The sequence below is a fragment of the Rhipicephalus microplus genome, chromosome 9, assembly GCF_043290135.1.
Source record: "Rhipicephalus microplus isolate Deutch F79 chromosome 9, USDA_Rmic, whole genome shotgun sequence".
NCBI lineage: Eukaryota > Metazoa > Arthropoda > Arachnida > Ixodida > Ixodidae > Rhipicephalus > Rhipicephalus microplus.
This window is the reverse complement of record NC_134708.1, coordinates 115,140,210-115,163,044: the sequence shown is the minus strand read 5'-3', so window position 1 is coordinate 115,163,044 and position 22,835 is coordinate 115,140,210. Positions and strand designations below refer to the sequence as shown.

Here is a 22,835-nt window from a genome sequence, read left to right as displayed (position 1 = left end):
GTTAACCGAAAGGTTGGAGTTTCGAGCCCTCCCGGGAGTGGTGTGTTGCTTTTTTCTTTGCGCTGATAGCTTTGAAGATATGTTCTGATGGTGGTGAGAGTGGAGCACGACTGTCTCCGTGGCGCGATCGGCTAGCGCGATCGGCTGTTATACGAAAGGTTGGAGGTTCGAGCCCTCCCGGGAGTGGTGTGTTGCTTTTTTTTTCTTTGGGCTGATAGCTTTGAAGATATGTTCTGATGGTGGTGAGAGCGGAGCAGGACTGTCTCCGTGGCGCAATTGGCTAGCGCGATCGGCTGTTAACCGAAAGGTTGGAGGTTCGAGCCCTCCCAGGAGTGGTGTGTTGCTTTTTTCTTTGCGCTGATCGCTTTGAAGATATGTTCTGATGTTGGTGAGAGTGGAGCACGACTGTCTCCGTGGCGCAATTCGCTAGCGCGATCGGGTGTTAACCGAAAGGTTGGAGTTTCGAGCCCTCTCGGGAGTGGTGTGTTGCTTTTTTTTCCTTGGGCTGATGGCTTTGAAGATATGTTCTGATGGTGGTGAGAGTGAAGCAGGACTGTCTCCGTGGCGCAATTGGCTAGCGCGATCGGCTGTTAACCGAAAGGTTGGAGGTTCGAGCCCTCCCGGGGGTGGTGTGTTGCTTTTTTGTTCTTTGGGCTGATAGCTTTGAAAAAATGTTCTGACGGTGGGGAGAGTGGAGCACGACTATCTCCGTGGCGCAATTGGCTAGCGCGATCGGCTGTTAACCGAAAGGTTGGAGGATCGAGCCCTCCCGCGAGTGGTGTGTTGCTTTTTTTTCTTTGGGCTGATAGCTTTGAAGATATGTTCTGATGGTGGTGAGAGTGCTGCAGGACTGTCTCCGTGGCGCAATTGGGTAGCGCGTTCGGTCGTTAACCGAGAGGTTGGAGGTTCGAGCCCACCCCGTGGTGGTGCGGCGCTTTTAATCTATGGCCTGATAGCTTTGAAGATATGTTCTAATGGTGGTGAGAGTGGAACAGGACTGTCTCCGTGGCGCAATTGGCTAGCGCGATCGGCTGTTAATCGAAAGGTTGGAGTTTCCAGCCCACCCGGTGGTGGTGCGGCACTTTTTTTTGGGGCTGATAGCTTTGAAGATATGTTCTGATGGTGGTGAGAGTGGAGCACGACTGTCTTCGTGGTGCAATTGGCTAGCGCGATCGGCTGTTGACTGAAAGGTTGGAGGTTCGAGCCCTCCGGGGAGTGGTGTGTTGCTTTTTTTTCTTTGGGCTGATAGCTTTGAAGATATGTTCTGATGGTGGTGAGAGTGGAGCAGGACTGTCTTCGGGGCGCAATTAGCTTGCGCGATCGGCTGTTAACCGAAAGGTTGGAGGTTCGAGCCCACCCGGTGGTGGTGCGGCGCTTTTTTTTCTTTGGGCTGATAGCTTTGAAGATATGTTCTGATGGTGGTGAGAGTGGAGCACGACTGTCTCCATGGCGCAATTGGCTAGCGCGATCGGCTGTTGACCGAAAGGTTGGAGGTTCGAGCCCACCCGGTGGTGGTGCGGCGCTTTTTTTGGGGCTGATAGCTTTGAAGATATGTTCTGATGGTGGTGAGAGTGGAGCAGGACTGTCTCCGGGGCGCAATTGGCTTGCGCGATCGGCTGTTAACCAAAAGGTTGGAGGTTCGAGCCCACCCGGTGGTGGTGCGGCGCTTTTTTTTGGGCTGATAGCTTTGAAGATATGTTCTGATGGTGGTGAGAGTGGAGCACGACTGTCTCCGTGGCGCAATTGGCCAGCGCGATCGGCTGTTGACCGAAAGGTTGGAGGTTCGAGCGCACCCGGTGGTGGTGCGGCGCTTTTTTTTGGGCTGATAGCTTTGAAGATATGTTCTGATGGTGGTGAGAGTGGAGCAGGACTGTCTTCGTGGCGCAATTGGCTAGCGCGATCGGCTGATAACCGAAAGGTTGGAGGTTCGAGCCCTCCCGGGAGTGGTGTGTTGTTTTTTTCCTTGGGCTGATGGCTTTGAAGATATGTTCTGATGGTGGTGAGAGTGGAGCAGGACTGTCTCCGTGGCGCAATTGGCTAGCGCGATCGGCTGTTAACCGAAAGGTTGGAGGTTCGAGCGCACCCGGTGGTGGTGCGGCGCTTTTTTTTTCTTTGGGCTGATCGCTTTGAAGATATGTTCTGATGTTGGTGAGAGTGGAGCACGACTGTCTCCGTGGCGCAATTGGCTAGCGCGATCGGGTGTTAACCGAAAGGTTGGAGTTTCGAGCCCTCTCGGGAGTGGTGTGTTGCTTTTTTTTTCCTTGGGCTGATGGCTTTGAAGATATGTTCTGATGGTGGTGAGAGTGGAGCAGGACTCTCTCCGTGGCGCAATTGGCTAGCGCGATCGGCTGTTAACCGAAAGGTTGGAGGTTCGAGCCCTCCCGGGGGTGGTGTGTTGCTTTTTTGTTCTTTGGGCTGATAGCTCTGAAGATATGTTCTGATGGTGGTGAGAGTGGAGCAGGACTGTCTCCGTGGCGCAATTGGGTAGCGCGTTCAGTCGTTAACCGAAAGGTTAGAGGTTCGAGCCCACCCGGTGGTGGTGCGGCGCTTTTTTTTCTATGGCCTGATAACTTTGAAGATATATTTTAATGGTGGTGAGAGTGGAGCAGGACTGTCTCCATGGCGCAATTGGCTAGCACGATCGGCTGTTAACCGAAAGGTTGGAGTTTCGAGCCCTCCCGGGAGTGGTGTGTTGCTTTTTTTGCGCTGATAGCTTTGAAGATATGTTCTGATGGTGGTGAGAGTGGAGCAGGACTGTCTCCGTGGCGCGATCGGCTAGCGCGATCGTCTGTTAACCGAAAGGTTGGAGGTTCGAGCCCATCCGGTGGTGGTGCGGCGCTTTTTTCCTTTAGGCTGATAGCTTTGAAGATATGCTCTGCTGGTGGTGAGAGTGGAGCACGACTGTCTCTGTGGCGCAATTGGCTAGCGCGATCGGCTGTTAACTGAAAGGTTGGAGGTTCGAGCCCTCTGGGGAGTGGTGTGTTGCTTTTTTTTCTTTGGGCTGATAGCTTTGACGATATGTTCTGATGGTGGTGAGAGTGGAGCAGGACTGTCTCCGGGGCGCAATTGGCTTGCGCGATCGGCTGTTAACCGAAAGGTTGGAGGTTCGAGCCCACCCGGTGGTGGTGCAGCGCTTTTTTTTCTTTGGGCTGATAGCTTTGAAGATATGTTCTGATTGTGGTGAGAGTGGAGCACGACTGTCTTCGTGGCGCAATTGGCTAGCGCGATCGGCTGTTGACCGAAAGGTTGCAGGTTCGAGCGCACCCGGTGTTGGTGCGGCGCTTTTTTAGATGCGGAAGCATCTTATACTCGCGCCTTGTAGTGCGCCGTCCGCGCCGTCCGCGCCGTCCGCACCGCTTCTCGAACATTCGACAGCTGACGCGCGCGCATGCGCCGTCGTGCCGTCGCCCACTCTTCCACCATCTGTGCATCCCTTCCTCCTCTACACACCGCGCGCGCTTCACTCCTCCACCATCTGTGCACCCTTCCTCCTCTACACACCGCGTTCCACATCTACAATTCTCCTAATTCTCCAGTGGACGCGCATGTGGCGTCGCGCTTCGAGAACATTCAACAGCTGACAGTGCATGCGCCGTCGCGCTGTATATATACTCAAGGTCGGCGCTCGCTCGCTCAGTTGCCGCTCGTCGGTTGGTTTGTACGGCGCGTCGACGTCCAAGGTCGCGTGAAATGAATTCCAACGAATCCACAAACACAATGATCGACGTCCCTTCGACCAGCGCCACCCTTTCGCATACGTGTGTACGTGTTCACTCATTTAACACCCCCTCCTACAACCACGTTAACCAATTTAGCCATCGACCCAAGTAAGTCGCAATTTAACACCACATTTCACAACCACGTTAACCAATTTAGCCATCGACCCAAGTAAGTCGCACTTTAACACCCCATTAACCAATTATATGCTCCGCATCCTCCTCAGTGTTCCCCCGAGGGAAGCTGCGGGCAATTTTTTTGTTGGGGCAGATAGCTTTGAAGATATGTTCTGATGGTGGTGAGAGTGGAGCAGGACTGTCTCCGTTGCGCAATTCGCTAGCGCGTTCGGCTGTTAACCGAAAGGTTGGAGTTTCGAGCCCTCCCGGGAGTGGTGTGTTGCTTTTTTCTTTGCGCTGATAGCTTTGAAGATATGTTCTGATGGTGGTGAGAGTGGAGCACGACTGTCTCCGTGGCGCGATCGGCTAGCGCGATCGGCTGTTATACGAAAGGTTGGAGGTTCGAGCCCTCCCGGGAGTGGTGTGTTGCTTTTTTTTCTTTGGGCTGATAGCTTTGAAGATATGTTCTGATGGTGGTGAGAGCGGAGCAGGAATGTCTCCGTGGCGCAATTGGCTAGCGCGATCGGCTGTTAACCGAAAGGTTGGAGGTTCGAGCCCTCCCAGGAGTGGTGTGTTGCTTTTTTCTTTGCGCTGATAGCTTTGAAGATATGTTCTGTATGTGGTAAGAGTGGAGCACGACTGTCTCCATGGCGCAATTGGCTAGCGCAATCGGCTGTTAACCGAAAGATTGGAGGTTCGAGCCCGCGCGGTGGTGGTGCGACGCTTTTTTTCTTTGGGCTGATAGCTCTGAAAAAATGTTCTGACGGTGGGGAGAGTGGAGCACGACTGTCTCCGTGGCGCAATTGGCTAGCGCGATCGGCTGTTAACCGAAAGGTTGGAGGATCGAGCCCTCCCGGGAGTGGTGTGTTGCTTTTTTTTCTTTGGGCTGATAGCTTTGAAGATATGTTCTGATGGTGGTGAGAGTGCTGCAGGACTGTCTCCGTGGCGCAATTGGGTAGCGCGTTCGGTCGTTAACCGAGAGGTTGGAGGTTCGAGCCCACCCCGTGGTGGTGCGGCGCTTTTTTTCTATGGCCTGATAGCTTTGAAGATATGTTCTAATGGTGGTGAGAGTGGAACAGGACTGTCTCCGTGGCGCAATTGGCTAGCGCGATCGGCTGTTAATCGAAAGGTTGGAGTTTCCAGCCCACTCGGTGGTGGTGCGGCGCTTTTTTTTGGGGCTGATAGCTTTGAAGATATGTTCTGATGGTGGTGAGAGTGGAGCACGACTGTCTTCGTGGTGCAAATGGCTAGCGCGATCGCCTGTTGACTGAAAGGTTGGAGGTTCGAGCCCACCCGGTGGTGGTGCGGCGCTTTTTTTTTCTTTGGGCTGATAGCTTTGAAGATATGTTCTGATGGTGGTGAGAGTGGAGCACGACTGTCTCCGTGGCGCAATTGGCTAGCGCGATCGGCTGTTGACTGAAAGGTTGGAGGTTCGAGCCCTCCGGGGAGTGGTGTGTTGCTTTTTTTTCTTTGGGCTGATAGCTTTGAAGATATGTTCTGATGGTGGTGAGAGTGGAGCAGGACTGTCTTCGGGGCGCAATTAGCTTGCGCGATCGGCTGTTAACCGAAAGGTTGGAGGTTCGAGCCCACCCGGTGGTGGTGCGGCGCTTTTTTTTCTTTGGGCTGATAGCTTTGAAGATATGTTCTGATGGTGGTGAGAGTGGAGCACGACTGTCTCCATGGCGCAATTGGCTAGCGCGATCGGCTGTTGACCGAAAGGTTGGAGGTTCGAGCCCACCCGGTGGCGGTGCGACGCTTTTTTTCTTTGGGCTGATAGCTCTGAAGAAATCTTCTGATGGTTGTGAGAGTGGAACAGGACTGTCTCCGTGGCGCAATTGGCTAGCGCGATCGGCTGTTAATCTAAAGGTTGGAGTTTCGAGCCCACCCGGTGGTGGTGTGGCGCTTTTTTTTTGGGGCTGATAGCTTTGAAGATATGTTCTGATGGTGGTGAGAGTGGAGCAGGACTGTCTCCGGGGCGCAATTGGCTTGCGCGATCGGCTGTTAACCAAAAGGTTGGAGGTTCGAGCCCACCCGGTGGTGGTGCGGCGCTTTTTTTTTGGGCTGATAGCTTTGAAGATATGTTCTGATGGTGGTGAGAGTGGAGCACGACTGTCTCCGTGGCGCAATTGGCTAGCGCGATCGGCTGTTGACCGAAAGGTTGGAGGTTCGAGCGCACCCGGTGGTGGTGCGGCGCTTTTTTTTGGGCTGATAGCTTTGAAGATATGTTCTGATGGTGGTGAGAGCGGAGCAGGACTGTCTCCGTGGCGCAATTGGCTAGCGCGATCGGCTGTTAACCGAAAGGTTGGAGGTTCGAGCCCTCCCAGGAGTGGTGTGTTGCTTTTTTCTTTGCGCTGATAGCTTTGAAGATATGTTCTGTATGTGGTAAGAGTGGAGCACGACTGTCTCCATGGCGCAATTGGCTAGCGCAATCGGCTGTTAACCGAAAGATTGGAGGTTCGAGCCCGCGCGGTGGTGGTGCGACGCTTTTTTTCTTTGGGCTGATAGCTCTGAAAAAATGTTCTGACGGTGGGGAGAGTGGAGCACGACTGTCTCCGTGGCGCAATTGGCTAGCGCGATCGGCTGTTAACCGAAAGGTTGGAGGATCGAGCCCTCCCGGGAGTGGTGTGTTGCTTTTTTTTCTTTGGGCTGATAGCTTTGAAGATATGTTCTGATGGTGGTGAGAGTGCTGCAGGACTGTCTCCGTGGCGCAATTGGGTAGCGCGTTCGGTCGTTAACCGAGAGGTTGGAGGTTCGAGCCCACCCCGTGGTGGTGCGGCGCTTTTTTTCTATGGCCTGATAGCTTTGAAGATATGTTCTAATGGTGGTGAGAGTGGAACAGGACTGTCTCCGTGGCGCAATTGGCTAGCGCGATCGGCTGTTAATCGAAAGGTTGGAGTTTCCAGCCCACTCGGTGGTGGTGCGGCGCTTTTTTTTGGGGCTGATAGCTTTGAAGATATGTTCTGATGGTGGTGAGAGTGGAGCACGACTGTCTTCTTGGTGCAAATGGCTAGCGCGATCGCCTGTTGACCGAAAGGTTGGAGGTTCGAGCCCACCCGGTGGTGGTGCGGCGCTTTTTTTTTCTTTGGGCTGATAGCTTTGAAGATATGTTCTGATGGTGGTGAGAGTGGAGCACGACTGTCTCCGTGGCGCAATTGGCTAGCGCGATCGGCTGTTGACTGAAAGGTTGGAGGTTCGAGCCCTCCGGGGAGTGGTGTGTTGCTTTTTTTTCTTTGGGCTGATAGCTTTGAAGATATGTTCTGATGGTGGTGAGAGTGGAGCAGGACTGTCTTCGGGGCGCAATTAGCTTGCGCGATCGGCTGTTAACCGAAAGGTTGGAGGTTCGAGCCCACCCGGTGGTGGTGCGGCGCTTTTTTTTCTTTGGGCTGATAGCTTTGAAGATATGTTCTGATGGTGGTGAGAGTGGAGCACGACTGTCTCCATGGCGCAATTGGCTAGCGCGATCGGCTGTTGACCGAAAGGTTGGAGGTTCGAGCCCACCCGGTGGCGGTGCGACGCTTTTTTTCTTTGGGCTGATAGCTCTGAAGAAATCTTCTGATGGTTGTGAGAGTGGAACAGGACTGTCTCCGTGGCGCAATTGGCTAGCGCGATCGGCTGTTAATCTAAAGGTTGGAGTTTCGAGCCCACCCGGTGGTGGTGTGGCGCTTTTTTTTGGGGCTGATAGCTTTGAAGATATGTTCTGATGGTGGTGAGAGTGGAGCAGGACTGTCTCCGGGGCGCAATTGGCTTGCGCGATCGGCTGTTAACCAAAAGGTTGGAGGTTCGAGCCCACCCGGTGGTGGTGCGGCGCTTTTTTTTTGGGCTGATAGCTTTGAAGATATGTTCTGATGGTGGTGAGAGTGGAGCACGACTGTCTCCGTGGCGCAATTGGCTAGCGCGATCGGCTGTTGACCGAAAGGTTGGAGGTTCGAGCGCACCCGGTGGTGGTGCGGCGCTTTTTTTTGGGCTGATATCTTTGAAGATATGTTCTGATGGTGGTGAGAGTGGAGCAGGACTGTCTTCGTGGCGCAATTGGCTAGCGCGATCGGCTGATAACCGAAAGGTTGGAGGTTCAAGCCCTCCCGGGAGTGGTGTGTTGCTTTTTTCTTTGCGCAGATAGCTTTGAAGATATGTTCTGTTAGTGGTGAGAGTGGAGCACGACTGTATCGGTGGCGCAATTGGCTAGCGCGATCGGCTGTTAACCGAAAGGTTGGAGGTTCCAGCCCACCCGGTGGAGGTGCGATGCTTTTTTTCTTTGGGCTGATAGCTCTGAAGAAATGTTCTGACGGTGGGGAGAGTGGAGCACGACTGTCTCCGTGGCGCAATTGGCTAGCGCGATCGGCTGTTAAACGAAAGGTTGGAGGTTCGAGCCCTCCCGGGAGTGGTGTGTTGCTTTTTTTTCTTTGGGCTGATAGCTTTGAAGATATGTTCTGATGGTGGTGAGAGTGGAGCAGGACTGTCTCCGTGGCGCAACTGGGTAGCGCGTTCTATCGTTAACCGAAAGGTTGGAGGTTCGAGCCCACTCGCTGGTGGTGCGGCGCTTTTTTTTCTATGGGCTGATAGCTTTGAAGATATGTTTTGATGGTGGTAAGAGTGGAGCAGGACTGTCTCCATTGCGCAATTGGCTAGCACGATCGGCTGTTAACCGAAAGTTTGGAGGTTCGAGCCCACCCGGTGGTGGTGCAGCGCTTCTTTTTTTTCTTTGGGATGATAGCTTTGAAGATATGTTCTGATGGTGGTGAGAGTGGAGCAGGACTGTCTCCGTTGCGCAATTGGCTAGCGCGATTGGCTGTTAACCGAAAGGTTGGAGTTTCAAGCCCTCCCGGGAGTGGTGTGTTGCTTTTTTTTCTTTGGGCTGATAGCTTTGAAGATATGTTCTGATGGTGGTGAGAGTGGAGCAGGACTGTCTCCGTGGCGCAATTGGCTAGAGCGATCGGCTGTTAATAGAAAGGTTGGAGTTTCGAGCCCACCCGAGGACAGTGTGTCGCTTTTTCTTTTCTTTGCGTTGATGGCTTTGAAGATATGTTCTGATGGTGGTGAGAGTGGAGCACGACTGTCTTTGTGGCGCAATTGGCTAGCGCGATCGGCTGTTAACCGAAAGGTTGGAGGTTCGAGCCCACCCGGGGGTGGTGCGGCGCTTTTTTTTCTTTGGGCTGATAGCTTTGAAGATATGTTCTGATGGTGGTAAGAGTGGAGCAGGACTGTCTCCGTGGCGCAATTGGCTAGCGCGATCGGCTGATAACCGAAAGGTTGGAGGTTTCAGCCCTCCCGGGGATGGTGTGTTGTTTTTTTTTCTTTGCGCTGATAGCTTTGAAGATATGTTCTGATGGTGGTGAGAGTGGAGCATGACTGCATCCGTGGCGTAATTGGCTAGCGTGATCGGCTGTTGACCGAAAGGTTGGAGGTTCGAGCCCAACCGGGGGTTGTGCGGCACTTCTTTTTCCTTGGGCTGATAACTCTGAAAAATTGTTCTGACGGTGGTGAGAGCGGAGCACGACTGTCTCCGTGGCGCAATTGGCTAGCGCGATCGGCTGTTGACCGAAAGGTTGGAGGTTCGAGCGCACCCGGTGGTGGTGCGGCGCTTTTTTTTCTTCGGGCTGATAGCTTTGAAGATGTGTTCTGATGGTGGTGAGAGTGGAGCAGGACTGTCTCTGTGGCGAAATTGGCTAGCGCGATCGGCTGTTAACCGAAAGGTTGGAGGTTCGAGCCCTCCCGAGAGTGGTGTGTTGCTTTTTTCTTCGCGCTGATAGCTTTGAAGATATGTTCTGTTGGTGGAGAGAGTGGAGCACGACTGTCTCCGTGGCGCAATTGGCTAGCGCGATCGGCTGTTAACCGAAAGGTTGGAGGTTCGAGCCCACCCGGTGGTGGTGCGACGCTTTTTTTTCTTTGGGCTGATAGCTCTGAAGAAATGTTCTGACGGTGGGAAGAGTGGAGCACGACTGTCTCTGTGGCGCAATTGGCTAGCGCGATCTGCTGTTAACCGAAAGGTTGGAGGTTCGAGCCCTCTCGGGAGTGGTGTGTTGCTTTTTTTCTTTGGACTGATAGCTTTGAAGATATGTTCTGATGGTGGTAAGAGTGGAGCAGGACTGTCTCCGTGGCGCAATTGGGTAGCGCGTTCGGTCGTTAACCGAAAGGTCGGAGGTTCGAGGCCACCCGGTGGTGGTGCGGCGCTTTTTTTCTATGGGCTGATATATTGAAGATATGTTCTGATGGTGGTGAGAGTGGTGCAGGACTGTCTCCATGGCGCAATTGGCTAGCACGATCGGCTGTTAACCGAAAGGTTGGAGTTTCGAGCCCTCTCGGGAGTGGTGTGTTGCTTTTTTCTTTGCGCTGATAGCTTTGAAGATATGTTCTGATGGTGGTGAGAGTAGAGCAGGACTGTCTCCGTGGCGCGATTGGCTAGCGCGATCGTCTGTTAACCGAAAGGTTGGAGGTTCGAGCCCACCCGGTGGTGGTGCGGCGCTTTTTTTCTATGGCCTGATAGCTTTGAAGATATGTTCTAATGCTGGTGAGAGTGGAACAGGACTGTCTCCGTGGCGCAATCGGCTAGCGCGATCGGCTGTTAATCAAAAGGTTGGAGTTTCGAGCCCACCCGATGGTGGTACGGTGCTTTTTTTGGGGGCTGATAGCTTTGAAGATATGTTCCGATGGTGGTGAGAGTTGAGCAGGACTGTCTCCGTTGCGCAATTGGCTAGCGCGATCGGCTGTTAACCGAAAGGTTGGAGTTTCGAGCCCTCCCGGGAGTGGTGTGTTGCTTTTTTTTCTTTGGGCTGATAGCTTTGAAGATATGTTCTGATGATGGTGAGAGTGGAGCACGACAGTCTCCGGGGCGCAATTGGCTTGCGCGATCGGATGTTAACCGAAAGGTTGGAGGTTCGAGCCCACCCGGTGGTGGTGCGGCGCTTTTTTTTTCTTTGGGCTGATAGCTTTGAAGATATGTTCTGATGGTGGTGAGAGTGGAGCACGACTGTCTCCGTGGGGCAATTGGCTAGCGCGATCGGCTGTTGACCGAAAGGTTGGAGGTTCGAGCGCACCCGGTGGTGGTGCGGCGCTTTTTTTTCTTTGGGCTGATAGCTTTGAAGATATGTTCTGATGGTGGTGAGAGTGGAGCAGGACTGTCTCTGTGGCGCAATTGGCTGGCGCGATCGGCTGCTAACCGAAAGGTTGGAGGTTCGAGCCCTCCCGGGAGTGGTGTGTTGCTTTTTTCTTTGCGCTGATAGCTTTGAAGATATGTTCTGTATGTGGTGTGAGTGGAGCAGGACTGTCTCCGTTGCGCAATTGGCTGGTGCGATCGTCTGTTAACCGAAAGGTTGGAGGTTCGAGCCCACCCGGTGGTAGTGCGGCGCTTTTTGTTCTTTAGGCTGATAGCTTTGAAGATATGTTCTGATGGTGGTGAAAGTGGAGCAGGACTATCTGCGTGGCGCAATTGGCTAGCGCGATCGGCTGTTAACCGAAAGGTTGGGGGTTCGAGCCCTCCCGGGAGTGGTGTGTTGCATTTTTCTTTGCGCTGATAGCTTTGAAGATATGTTCTGTATGTGGTGAGAGTGGAGCACGACTGTCTCCGTCGCGCAATTGGCTAGCGCGATCGGCTGTTAACCGAAAGGTTGGAGGTTCCAGCCCACCCGGTGGTGGTGCGACGCTTTTTTTCTTTGGGCTGATAGCTCTGAAGAAATGTTCTGACGGTGGGGAGAGTGGAGCACGACTGTCTCCGTGGCGCAATTGGCTAGCGCGATCGGCTGTTAACCGAAAGGTTGGAGGTTCGAGCCCTCCCGGGAGTGGTGTTTTGCTTTTTTTTCTTTGGGCTGATAGCTTTGAAGATATGTTCTGATGGTGGTGAGAGTGGAGCAGGACTGTCTCCGTGGCGCAATTGGGTAGCGCGTTCGGTCGTTAACCGAAAGGTTGGAGGTTGGAGCCCACCCGGTGGTGGTGCGGCGCTTTTTTTCTATGGCCTGATAGCTTTGAAGATATGTTCTAATGATGGTGAGAGTGGAACAGGACTGTCTCCGTGGCGCAATTGGCTAGCGCGATCGGCTGTTAATCGAAAGGTTGGAGTTTCCAGCCCACCCGGTGGTGGTGCGGCGCTTTTTTTGGGCTGATAGCTTTGAAGATATGTTCTGATGGTGGTGAGAGTGGAGCAGGACTGTCTCCGTTGCGCAATTGGCTAGCGCGATCGGCTGTTAACTGAAAGGTTGGAGTTTCGAGCCCTCCCGGGAGTGGTGGGTTGCTTTTTTCTTTGCGCTGATAGCTTTGAAGATATGTTCTGATGGTGGTGAGAGGGAGCATGACTGTCTCCGTGGTGCAATTGGCTAGCGCGATCGGCTGTTGACCGAAAGGTTGGAGGTTTCAGCGCACCCGGTGGTGGTGCGGCGCTTTTTTTTCTTTGGGCTGATAGCTTTGAAGATATGTTCTAATGGTGGTGAGATTGGAGCAGGACTGTCTCCGTGGCGAAATTGGCTAGCGCGATCGGCTGTTAACCGAAAGGTTGGAGGTTCGAGCCCTCCCGAGAGTGGTGTGTTGCTTTTTTCTTAGCGCTGATAGCTTTGAAGATATGTTCTGTTGGTGGTGAGAGTGGAGCACGACTGTCTCCGTGGCGCAATTGGCTAGCCCGATCGGCTGTTAACCGAAAGGTTGGAGGTTCGAGCCCTCCCGGGAGTGGTGTGTTGCTTTTTTTTCCTTGGGCTGATAGCTTTGAAGATATGTTCTGATGGTGGTGAGAGTGGAGCAGGACTGTCTCCGTGGCGCAATCGGCTAGCGCGATCGGCTGTTAATAGAAAGGTTGGAGTTTCGAGCCCACCCGAGGACGGTGTGTCGCTTTTTCTTTTCTTTGCGTTGATGGCTTTGAAGATATGTTCTGATGGTGGTGAGAGTGGAGCACGACTGTCTTTGTGGCGCAATTGGCTAGCGCGATCGGCTGTTAACCGACAGGTTGGAGGTTCGAGCCCACCCGGGGGTGGTGCGGTGCTTTTTTTTCTTTGGGCTGATAGCTTTGAAGATATGTTCTGATGGTGGTAAGAGTGGAGCAGGACTGTCTCCGTGGCGCAATTGGCTAGCGCGATCGGCTGATAACCGAAAGGTTGGAGGTGTGAGCCCTCCTGGGGATGGTGTGTTGTTTTTTTTTCTTTGCGCTGATAGCTTTGAAGATATGTTCTGATGGTGGTGAGAGTGGAGCATGACTGCATCCGTGGCGTAATTGGCTAGCGTGATCGGCTGTTGACCGAAAGGTTGGAGGTTCGAGCCCAACTGGGGGTTGTGCGGCACTTCTTTTTCTTTGGGCTGATAACTCTGAAAAATTGTTCTGACGGTGGTGAGAGCGGAGAACGACTGTCTCCGTGGGCAATTGGCTAGCGCGATCGGCTGTTGACCGAAAGGTTGGAGGTTCGAGCGCACCCGGTGGTGGTGCGGCGCTTTTTTTTCTTCGGGCTGATAGCTTTGAAGATATGTTCTGATGGTGGTGAGAGTGGAGCAGGACTGTCTCCGTGGCGAAATTGGCTAGCGCGATCGGCTGTTAACCGAAAGGTTGGAGGTTCGAGCCCTCCCGAGAGTGGTGTGTTGCTTTTTTCTTTGCGCTGATAGCTTTGAAGATATGTTCTGTTGGTGGTGAGAGTGGAGCATGACTGTCTCCGTGGCGCAATTGGCTAGCGCGATCGGCTGTTAACCGAAAGGTTGGAGGTTCGAGCCCACCCGGTGGTGGTGCGACGCTTTTTTTCTTTGGGCTGATAGCTCTGAAGAAATGTTCTGACGGTGGGAAGAGTGGAGCACGACTGTCTCTGTGGCGCAATTGGCTAGCGCGATCTGCTGTTAACCGAAAGGTTGGAGGTTCGAGCCCTCTCGGGAGTGGTGTGTTGCTGTTTTTTCTTTGGGCTGATAGCTTTGAAGATATGTTCTGATGGTGGTGAGAGTGGAGCAGGACTGTCTCCGTGGCGCAATTGGGTAGCGCGTTCGGTCGTTAACCGAAAGGTCGGAGGTTCGAGCCCACCCGGTGGTGGTGCGGCGCTTTTTTTCTATGGGCTGATATATTGAAGATATGTTCTGATGGTGGTGAGAGTGGTGCAGGACTGTCTCCATGGCGCAATTGGCTAGCACGATCGGCTCTTAACCGAAAGGTTGGAGTTTCGAGCCCTCCCGGGAGTGGTGTGTTGCTTTTTTCTTTGCGCTGATAGCTTTGAAGATATGTTCTGATGGTGGTGAGAGTAGAGCAGGACTGTGTCCGTGGCGCGATTGGCTAGCGCGGTCGTCTGTTAACCGAAAGGTTGGAGGTTCGAGCCCACCCGGTGGTGGTGCGGCGCTTTTTTTCTATGGCCTGATAACTTTGAAGATATGTTCTAATGCTGGTGAGAGTGGAACAGGACTGTCTCCGTGATGCAATCGGCTAGCGCGATCGGCTGTTAATCAAAAGGTTGGAGTTTCGAGCCCACCCGGTGGTGGTACGGCGTTATTTTTGGGGGCTGATAGCTTTGAAGATATGTTCCGATGGTGGTGAGAGTGGAGCAAGACTGTCTCCGTTGCGCAATTGGCTAGCGCCATCGGCTGTTAACCGAAAGGTTGGAGTTTCGAGACCTCCCGGGAGTGGTGTGTTGCTTTTTTCTTTGGGCTGATAGCTTTGAAGATATGTTCTGATGATGGTGAGAGTGGAGCACTACTGTCTCCGGGGCGCAATTGGCTTGCGCGATCGGATGTTAACCGAAAGGTTGGAGGTTCGAGCCCACCCGGTGGTGGTGCGGCGCTTTTTTTTCTTTGGGCTGATAGCTTTGAAGATATGTTCTGATGGTAGTGAGAGTGGAGCACGACTGTCTCCGTGGGGCAATTGGCTAGCGCGATCGGCTTTTGACCGAAAGGTTGGAGGTTCGACCGCACCCGGTGGTGGTGCGGCGCTTTTTTTTCTTTGGGCTGATAGCTTTGAAGATATGTTCTAATGCTGGTGAGAGTGGAACAGGACTGTCTCCGTGGCGCAATCAGCTAGCGCGATCGGCTGTTAATCAAAAGGTTGGAGTTTCGAGCCCACCCGATGGTGGTAGGGCGCTTCTTTTGGGGGCTGATAGCTTTGAAGATATGTTCCGATGGTGGTGAGAGTGGAGCAGGACTGTCTCCGTTGCGCAATTGGCTAGCGCGATCGGCTGTTAACCGAAAGGTTGGAGTTTCGAGCCCTCCCGGGAGTGGTGTGTTGCTTTTTTTTCTTTGGGCTGATAGCTTTGAAGATATGTTCTGATGATGGTGAGAGTGGAGCACGACTGTCTCCGGGGCGCAATTGGCTTGCGCGATCGGATGTTAACCGAAAGGTTGGAGGTTCGAGCCCACCCGGTGGTGGTGCGGTGCTTTTTTTACTTTGGGCTGATAGCTTTGAAGATATGTTCTGATGGTGGTGAGAGTGGAGCACGACTGTCTCCATGGGGCAATTGGCTAGCGCGATCGGCTGTTGACCGAAAGGTTGGAGGTTCGAGCGCACCCGGTGGTGGTGCGGCGCTTTTTTTCTTAGGGCTGATAGCTTTGAAGATATGTTCTGATGGTGGTGAGAGTGGAGCAGGACTGTCTCTGTGGCGCAATTGGCTGGCGCGATCGGCTGTTAACCGAAAGGTTGGAGGTTCGAGCCCTCCCGGGAGTGGTGTGTTGATTTTTTCTTTGCGCTGATAGCTTTGAAGTTATGTTCTGTATGTGGTGTGAGTGGAGCACGACTGTCTCCGTGGCGCAATTGGTGTCGCGATCGGCTGTTAACCGAAAGGTTGGAGGTTCGAGCCCACCCGGTGGTAGTGCGACGCTTTTTTTCTTTGGGCTGATAGCTCTGAAGAAATGTTCTGACGTTGAGGAGAGTGGAGTATGACTGTCTCCGTGGCGCAATTGGCTAGCGCGATCGGCTGTTAACCAAAATGTTGGAGGTTCGAGCCCTCCCGGGAGTGGTGCGGCGCTTTTTTTGGGGGCTGATAGCTTTGAAGATAAGTTCCGATGGTGGTGAGAGTGGAGCAGTACTGTCTCCGTTGCGCAATTGTCTAGCGCGATCGGCTGTTAACCGAAAGGTTGGAGTTTTGAGCCCTCCCGGGAGTGGTGTGTTGCTTTTTTCTTTGCGCTGATAGCTTTGAAGATATGTTCTGATGATGGTGAGAGTGGAGCACGACTGTCTACGTGGCGCGATCGGCTGGTGCGATCGTCTGTTAACCGAAAGGTTGGAGGTTCGAGCCCACCCGGTGGTAGTGCGGCGCTTTTTGTTCTTTAGGCTGATAGCTTTGAAGTTATGTTCTGATGGTGGTGAAAGTGGAGCAGGACTATCTGCGTGGCGCAATTGGCTAGCGCGATCGGCTGTTAACCGAAAGGTTGGAGGTTCGAGCCCTCCCGGGAGTGGTGTGTTGCATTTTTCTTTGCGCTGATAGCTTTGAAGATATGTTCTGTATGTGGTGAGAGTGGAGCACGACTGTCTCCGTGGCGCAATTGGCTAGCGCTTTCGGCTGTTAACCGAAAGGTTGGAGGTTCCAGCCCACCCGGTGGTGGTGCGACGCTTTTTTTCTTTGGGCTGATAGCTGTGAAGAAATGTTCTGACGGTGGGGAGAGTGGAGCACGACTGTCTCCGTGGCGCAATTGGCTAGCGCGATCAACTGTTAACCGAAAGGTTGGAGGTTCGAGCCCTCCCGGGAGTGGTGTGTTGCTTTTTTTTCTTTGGGCTGATAGCTTTGAAGATATGTTCTGATGGTGGTGAGAGTGGAGCAGGACTCTCTGTGGCGCAATTGGGTAGCGCGTTCGGTCGTTAACCGAAAGGTTGGAGGTTCGAGCCCACCCGGTGGTGGTGCGGCGCTTTTTTTCTATGGCCTGATAGCTTTGAAGATATGTTCTAATGATGGTGAGAGTGGAACAGGACTGTCTCCGTGGCGCAATTGGCTAGCGCGATCGGCTGTTAATCGAAAGGTTGGAGTTTCCAGCCCACCCGGTGGTGGTGCGGCGCTTTTTTTTGGGCTGATAGCTTTGAAGATATGTTCTGATGGTGGTGAGAGTGGAGCAGGACTGTCTCCGTTGCGCAATTGGCTAGCGCGATCGGCTGTTAACCGAAAGGTTGGAGTTTCGAGCCCTCCCGGGAGTGGTGGGTTGCTTTTTTCTTTGCGCTGATAGCTTTGAAGATATGTTCTGATGGTGGTGAGAGTGGAGCACGACTGTCTTCGTGGCACGATCGGCTAGCGCGATCGCCTGTTCTCCGAAAGGTTGGAGGTTCGAGCCCACCCGGTGGTGGTGCGGCGCTTTTTTTTCTCTAGGCTGATAGCTTTGAAGATATGCTCTGATGGTGGTGAGAGTGGAGCAGGACTGTCTCCGTGGCGAAATTGGCTAGCGCGATCGGCTGTTAACCGAAAGGTTGGAGGTTCGAGCCCTCCCGAGAGTGGTGTGTTGCTTTTTTCTTTGCGCTGATAGCTTTGAAGATATGTTCTGTTGGTGGTGAGAGTGGAGCATGACTGTCTCCGTGGCGCAATTGGCTAGCGCGATCGGCTGTTAACCGAAAGGTTGGAGGTTCGAGCCCACCCGGTGGTGGTGCGACGCTTTTTTTCTTTGGGCTGATAGCTCTGAAGAAATGTTCTGACGGTGGGAAGAGTGGAGCACGACTGTCTCTGTGGCGCAATTGGCTAGCGCGATCTGCTGTTAACCGAAAGGTTGGAGGTTCGAGCCCTCTCGGGAGTGGTGTGTTGCTTTTTTTTCTTTGGGCTGATAGCTTTGAAGATATGTTCTGATGGTGGTGAGAGTGGAGCAGGACTGTCTCCGTGGCGCAATTGGGTAGCGCGTTCGGTCGTTAACCGAAAGGTCGGAGGTTCGAGCCCACCCGGTGGTGGTGCGGCGCTTTTTTTCTATGGGCTGATATATTGAAGATATGTTCTGATGGTGGTGAGAGTGGTGCAGGACTGTCTCCATGGCGCAATTGGCTAGCACGATCGGCTCTTAACCGAAAGGTTGGAGTTTCGAGCCCTCCCGGGAGTGGTGTGTTGCTTTTTTCTTTGCGCTGATAGCTTTGAAGATATGTTCTGATGGTGGTGAGAGTAGAGCAGGACTGTGTCCGTGGCGCGATTGGCTAGCGCGGTCGTCTGTTAACCGAAAGGTTGGAGGTTCGAGCCCACCCGGTGGTGGTGCGGCGCTTTTTTTCTATGGCCTGATAACTTTGAAGATATGTTCTAATGCTGGTGAGAGTGGAACAGGACTGTCTCCGTGATGCAATCGGCTAGCGCGATCGGCTGTTAATCAAAAGGTTGGAGTTTCGAGCCCACCCGGTGGTGGTACGGCGTTATTTTTGGGGGCTGATAGCTTTGAAGATATGTTCCGATGGTGGTGAGAGTGGAGCAAGACTGTCTCCGTTGCGCAATTGGCTAGCGCCATCGGCTGTTAACCGAAAGGTTGGAGTTTCGAGACCTCCCGGGAGTGGTGTGTTGCTTTTTTCTTTGGGCTGATAGCTTTGAAGATATGTTCTGATGATGGTGAGAGTGGAGCACTACTGTCTCCGGGGCGCAATTGGCTTGCGCGATCGGATGTTAACCGAAAGGTTGGAGGTTCGAGCCCACCCGGTGGTGGTGCGGCGCTTTTTTTTCTTTGGGCTGATAGCTTTGAAGATATGTTCTGATGGTAGTGAGAGTGGAGCACGACTGTCTCCGTGGGGCAATTGGCTAGCGCGATCGGCTTTTGACCGAAAGGTTGGAGGTTCGAGCGCACCCGGTGGTGGTGCGGCGCTTTTTTTTCTTTGGGCTGATAGCTTTGAAGATATGTTCTAATGCTGGTGAGAGTGGAACAGGACTGTCTCCGTGGCGCAATCAGCTAGCGCGATCGGCTGTTAATCAAAAGGTTGGAGTTTCGAGCCCACCCGATGGTGGTAGGGCGCTTCTTTTGGGGGCTGATAGCTTTGAAGATATGTTCCGATGGTGGTGAGAGTGGAGCAGGACTGTCTCCGTTGCGCAATTGGCTAGCGCGATCGGCTGTTAACCGAAAGGTTGGAGTTTCGAGCCCTCCCGGGAGTGGTGTGTTGCTTTTTTTTCTTTGGGCTGATAGCTTTGAAGATATGTTCTGATGATGGTGAGAGTGGAGCACGACTGTCTCCGGGGCGCAATTGGCTTGCGCGATCGGATGTTAACCGAAAGGTTGGAGGTTCGAGCCCACCCGGTGGTGGTGCGGTGCTTTTTTTACTTTGGGCTGATAGCTTTGAAGATATGTTCTGATGGTGGTGAGAGTGGAGCACGACTGTCTCCATGGGGCAATTGGCTAGCGCGATCGGCTGTTGACCGAAAGGTTGGAGGTTCGAGCGCACCCGGTGGTGGTGCGGCGCTTTTTTTCTTAGGGCTGATAGCTTTGAAGATATGTTCTGATGGTGGTGAGAGTGGAGCAGGACTGTCTCTGTGGCGCAATTGGCTGGCGCGATCGGCTGTTAACCGAAAGGTTGGAGGTTCGAGCCCTCCCGGGAGTGGTGTGTTGCTTTTTTCTTTGCGCTGATAGCTTTGAAGTTATGTTCTGTATGTGGTGTGAGTGGAGCACGACTGTCTCCGTGGCGCAATTGGTTGCGCGATCGGCTGTTAACCGAAAGGTTGGAGGTTCGAGCCCACCCGGTGGTAGTGCGACGCTTTTTTTCTTTGGGCTGATAGCTCTGAAGAAATGTTCTGACGTTGAGGAGAGTGGAGTATGACTGTCTCCGTGGCGCAATTGGCTAGCGCGATCGGCTGTTAACCAAAATGTTGGAGGTTCGAGCCCTCCCGGGAGTGGTGCGGCGCTTTTTTTGGGGGCTGATAGCTTTGAAGATAAGTTCCGATGGTGGTGAGAGTGGAGCAGTACTGTCTCCGTTGCGCAATTGTCTAGCGCGATCGGCTGTTAACCGAAAGGTTGGAGTTTTGAGCCCTCCCGGGAGTGGTGTGTTGCTTTTTTCTTTGCGCTGATAGCTTTGAAGATATGTTCTGATGATGGTGAGAGTGGAGCACGACTGTCTACGTGGCGCGATCGGCTGGTGCGATCGTCTGTTAACCGAAAGGTTGGAGGTTCGAGCCCACCCGGTGGTAGTGCGGCGCTTTTTGTTCTTTAGGCTGATAGCTTTGAAGTTATGTTCTGATGGTGGTGAAAGTGGAGCAGGACTATCTGCGTGGCGCAATTGGCTAGCGCGATCGGCTGTTAACCGAAAGGTTGGAGGTTCGAGCCCTCCCGGGAGTGGTGTGTTGCATTTTTCTTTGCGCTGATAGCTTTGAAGATATGTTCTGTATGTGGTGAGAGTGGAGCACGACTGTCTCCGTGGCGCAATTGGCTAGCGCTTTCGGCTGTTAACCGAAAGGTTGGAGGTTCCAGCCCACCCGGTGGTGGTGCGACGCTTTTTTTCTTTGGGCTGATAGCTGTGAAGAAATGTTCTGACGGTGGGGAGAGTGGAGCACGACTGTCTCCGTGGCGCAATTGGCTAGCGCGATCAACTGTTAACCGAAAGGTTGGAGGTTCGAGCCCTCCCGGGAGTGGTGTGTTGCTTTTTTTTCTTTGGGCTGATAGCTTTGAAGATATGTTCTGATGGTGGTGAGAGTGGAGCAGGACTCTCTGTGGCGCAATTGGGTAGCGCGTTCGGTCGTTAACCGAAAGGTTGGAGGTTCGAGCCCACCCGGTGGTGGTGCGGCGCTTTTTTTCTATGGCCTGATAGCTTTGAAGATATGTTCTAATGATGGTGAGAGTGGAACAGGACTGTCTCCGTGGCGCAATTGGCTAGCGCGATCGGCTGTTAATCGAAAGGTTGGAGTTTCCAGCCCACCCGGTGGTGGTGCGGCGCTTTTTTTTGGGCTGATAGCTTTGAAGATATGTTCTGATGGTGGTGAGAGTGGAGCAGGACTGTCTCCGTTGCGCAATTGGCTAGCGCGATCGGCTGTTAACCGAAAGGTTGGAGTTTCGAGCCCTCCCGGGAGTGGTGGGTTGCTTTTTTCTTTGCGCTGATAGCTTTGAAGATATGTTCTGATGGTGGTGAGAGTGGAGCACGACTGTCTTCGTGGCACGATCGGCTAGCGCGATCGCCTGTTCTCCGAAAGGTTGGAGGTTCGAGCCCACCCGGTGGTGGTGCGGCGCTTTTTTTTCTCTAGGCTGATAGCTTTGAAGATATGCTCTGATGGTGGTGAGAGTGGAGCACGACTGTCTCCGTGGCGCAATTGGCTAGCGCGATCGGCTGTTAACTGAAAGGTTGGAGGTTCGAGTCCTCCGGGGAGTGGTGTGTTGCTTTTTTTTCTTTGGGCTGATAGCTTTGAAGATATGTTCTGATGGTGGTGAGAGTGGAGCAGGACCGTCTCCGGGGCACAATTGGCTTGCGCGATCGGCTGTTAACCGAAAGGATGGAGGTTCCAGCCACACCGGTGGTAGTGCGGCGCTTTTTTTTCATTAGGCTGATAGCTTTGAAGATATGTTCTGATGGTGGTGAGAGTGGAGCAGGACTGTCTCCGTGGCGCAATTGGCTAGCGAGATCGGCTGTTAACCGAAAGGTTGGAGGTTCGAGCCTTCTCGGGAGTGGTGTGTTGCTTTTTCTTTGCGCTGATAGCTTTGAAGATATGTTCTGATGGTGGTGAGAGGGAGCATGACTGTCTCCGTGGTGCAATTGGCTAGCGCGATCGGCTGTTGACCGAAAGGTTGGAGGTTTCAGCGCACCCGGTGGTGGTGCGGCGCCTTTTTTTCTTTGGGCTGATAGCTTTGAAGATATGTTCTAATGGTGGTGAGAGTGGAGCAGGACTGTCTCCGTGGCGAAATTGGCTAGCGCGATCGGCTGTTAACCGAAAGGTTGTAGGTTCGAGCCCTCCCGAGAGTGGTGTGTTGCTTTTTTCTTAGCGCTGATAGCTTTGAAGATATGTTCTGTTGGTGGTGAGAGTGGAGCACGACTGTCTCCGTGGCGCAATTGGCTAGCGCGATCGGCTGTTAACCGAAAGGTTGGAGGTTCGAGCCCTCCCGGGAGTGGTGTGTTGCTTTTTTTCTTTGGGCTGATAGCTCTGAAGAAATGTTCTGACGGTGGGAAGAGTGGAGCACGACTGTCTCTGTGGCGCAATTGGCTAGCGCGATCTGCTGTTAACCGAAAGGTTGGAGGTTCGAGCCCTCTCGGGAGTGGTGTGTTGCTTTTTTTTCTTTGGGCTGATAGCTTTGAAGATATGTTCTGATGGTGGTGAGAGTGGAGCAGGACTGTCTCCGTGGCGCTATTGGGTAGCGCGTTCGGTCGTTAACCGAAAGGTCGGAGGTTCGAGCCCACCCGGTGGTGGTGCGGCGCTTTTTTTCTATGGGCTGATATATTGAAGATATGTTCTGATGGTGGTGAGAGTGGTGCAGGACTGTCTCCATGGCGCAATTGGCTAGCACGATCGGCTCTTAACCGAAAGGTTGGAGTTTCGAGCCCTCCCGGGAGTGGTGTGTTGCTTTTTTCTTTGCGCTGATAGCTTTGAAGATATGTTCTGATGGTGGTGAGAGTAGAGCAGGACTGTGTCCGTGGCGCGATTGGCTAGCGCGGTCGTCTGTTAACCGAAAGGTTGGAGGTTCGAGCCCACCCGGTGGTGGTGCGGCGCTTTTTTTCTATGGCCTGATAACTTTGAAGATATGTTCTAATGCTGGTGAGAGTGGAACAGGACTGTCTCCGTGATGCAATCGGCTAGCGCGATCGGCTGTTAATCAAAAGGTTGGAGTTTCGAGCCCACCCGGTGGTGGTACGGCGTTATTTTTGGGGGCTGATAGCTTTGAAGATATGTTCCGATGGTGGTGAGAGTGGAGCAAGACTGTCTCCGTTGCGCAATTGGCTAGCGCCATCGGCTGTTAACCGAAAGGTTGGAGTTTTGAGACCTCCCGGGAGTGGTGTGTTGCTTTTTTCTTTGGGCTGATAGCTTTGAAGATATGTTCTGATGATGGTGAGAGTGGAGCACTACTGTCTCCGGGGCGCAATTGGCTTGCGCGATCGGATGTTAACCGAAAGGTTGGAGGTTCGAGCCCACCCGGTGGTGGTGCGGCGCTTTTTTTTCTTTGGGCTGATAGCTTTGAAGATATGTTCTGATGGTAGTGAGAGTGGAGCACGACTGTCTCCGT

General features: G+C 53.2%; 1 non-coding gene across 1 annotated transcript; it reads left to right on the top strand.

The window, feature by feature from the left end:
* Nucleotides 1-555: 555 nt before the first annotated feature.
* On the top strand, nucleotides 556-629 carry TRNAN-GUU (transfer RNA asparagine (anticodon GUU)). Its single transcript has one exon. It is a non-coding gene; the product is annotated as a tRNA-Asn (tRNA).
* Nucleotides 630-22,835: the final 22,206 nt, after the last annotated feature.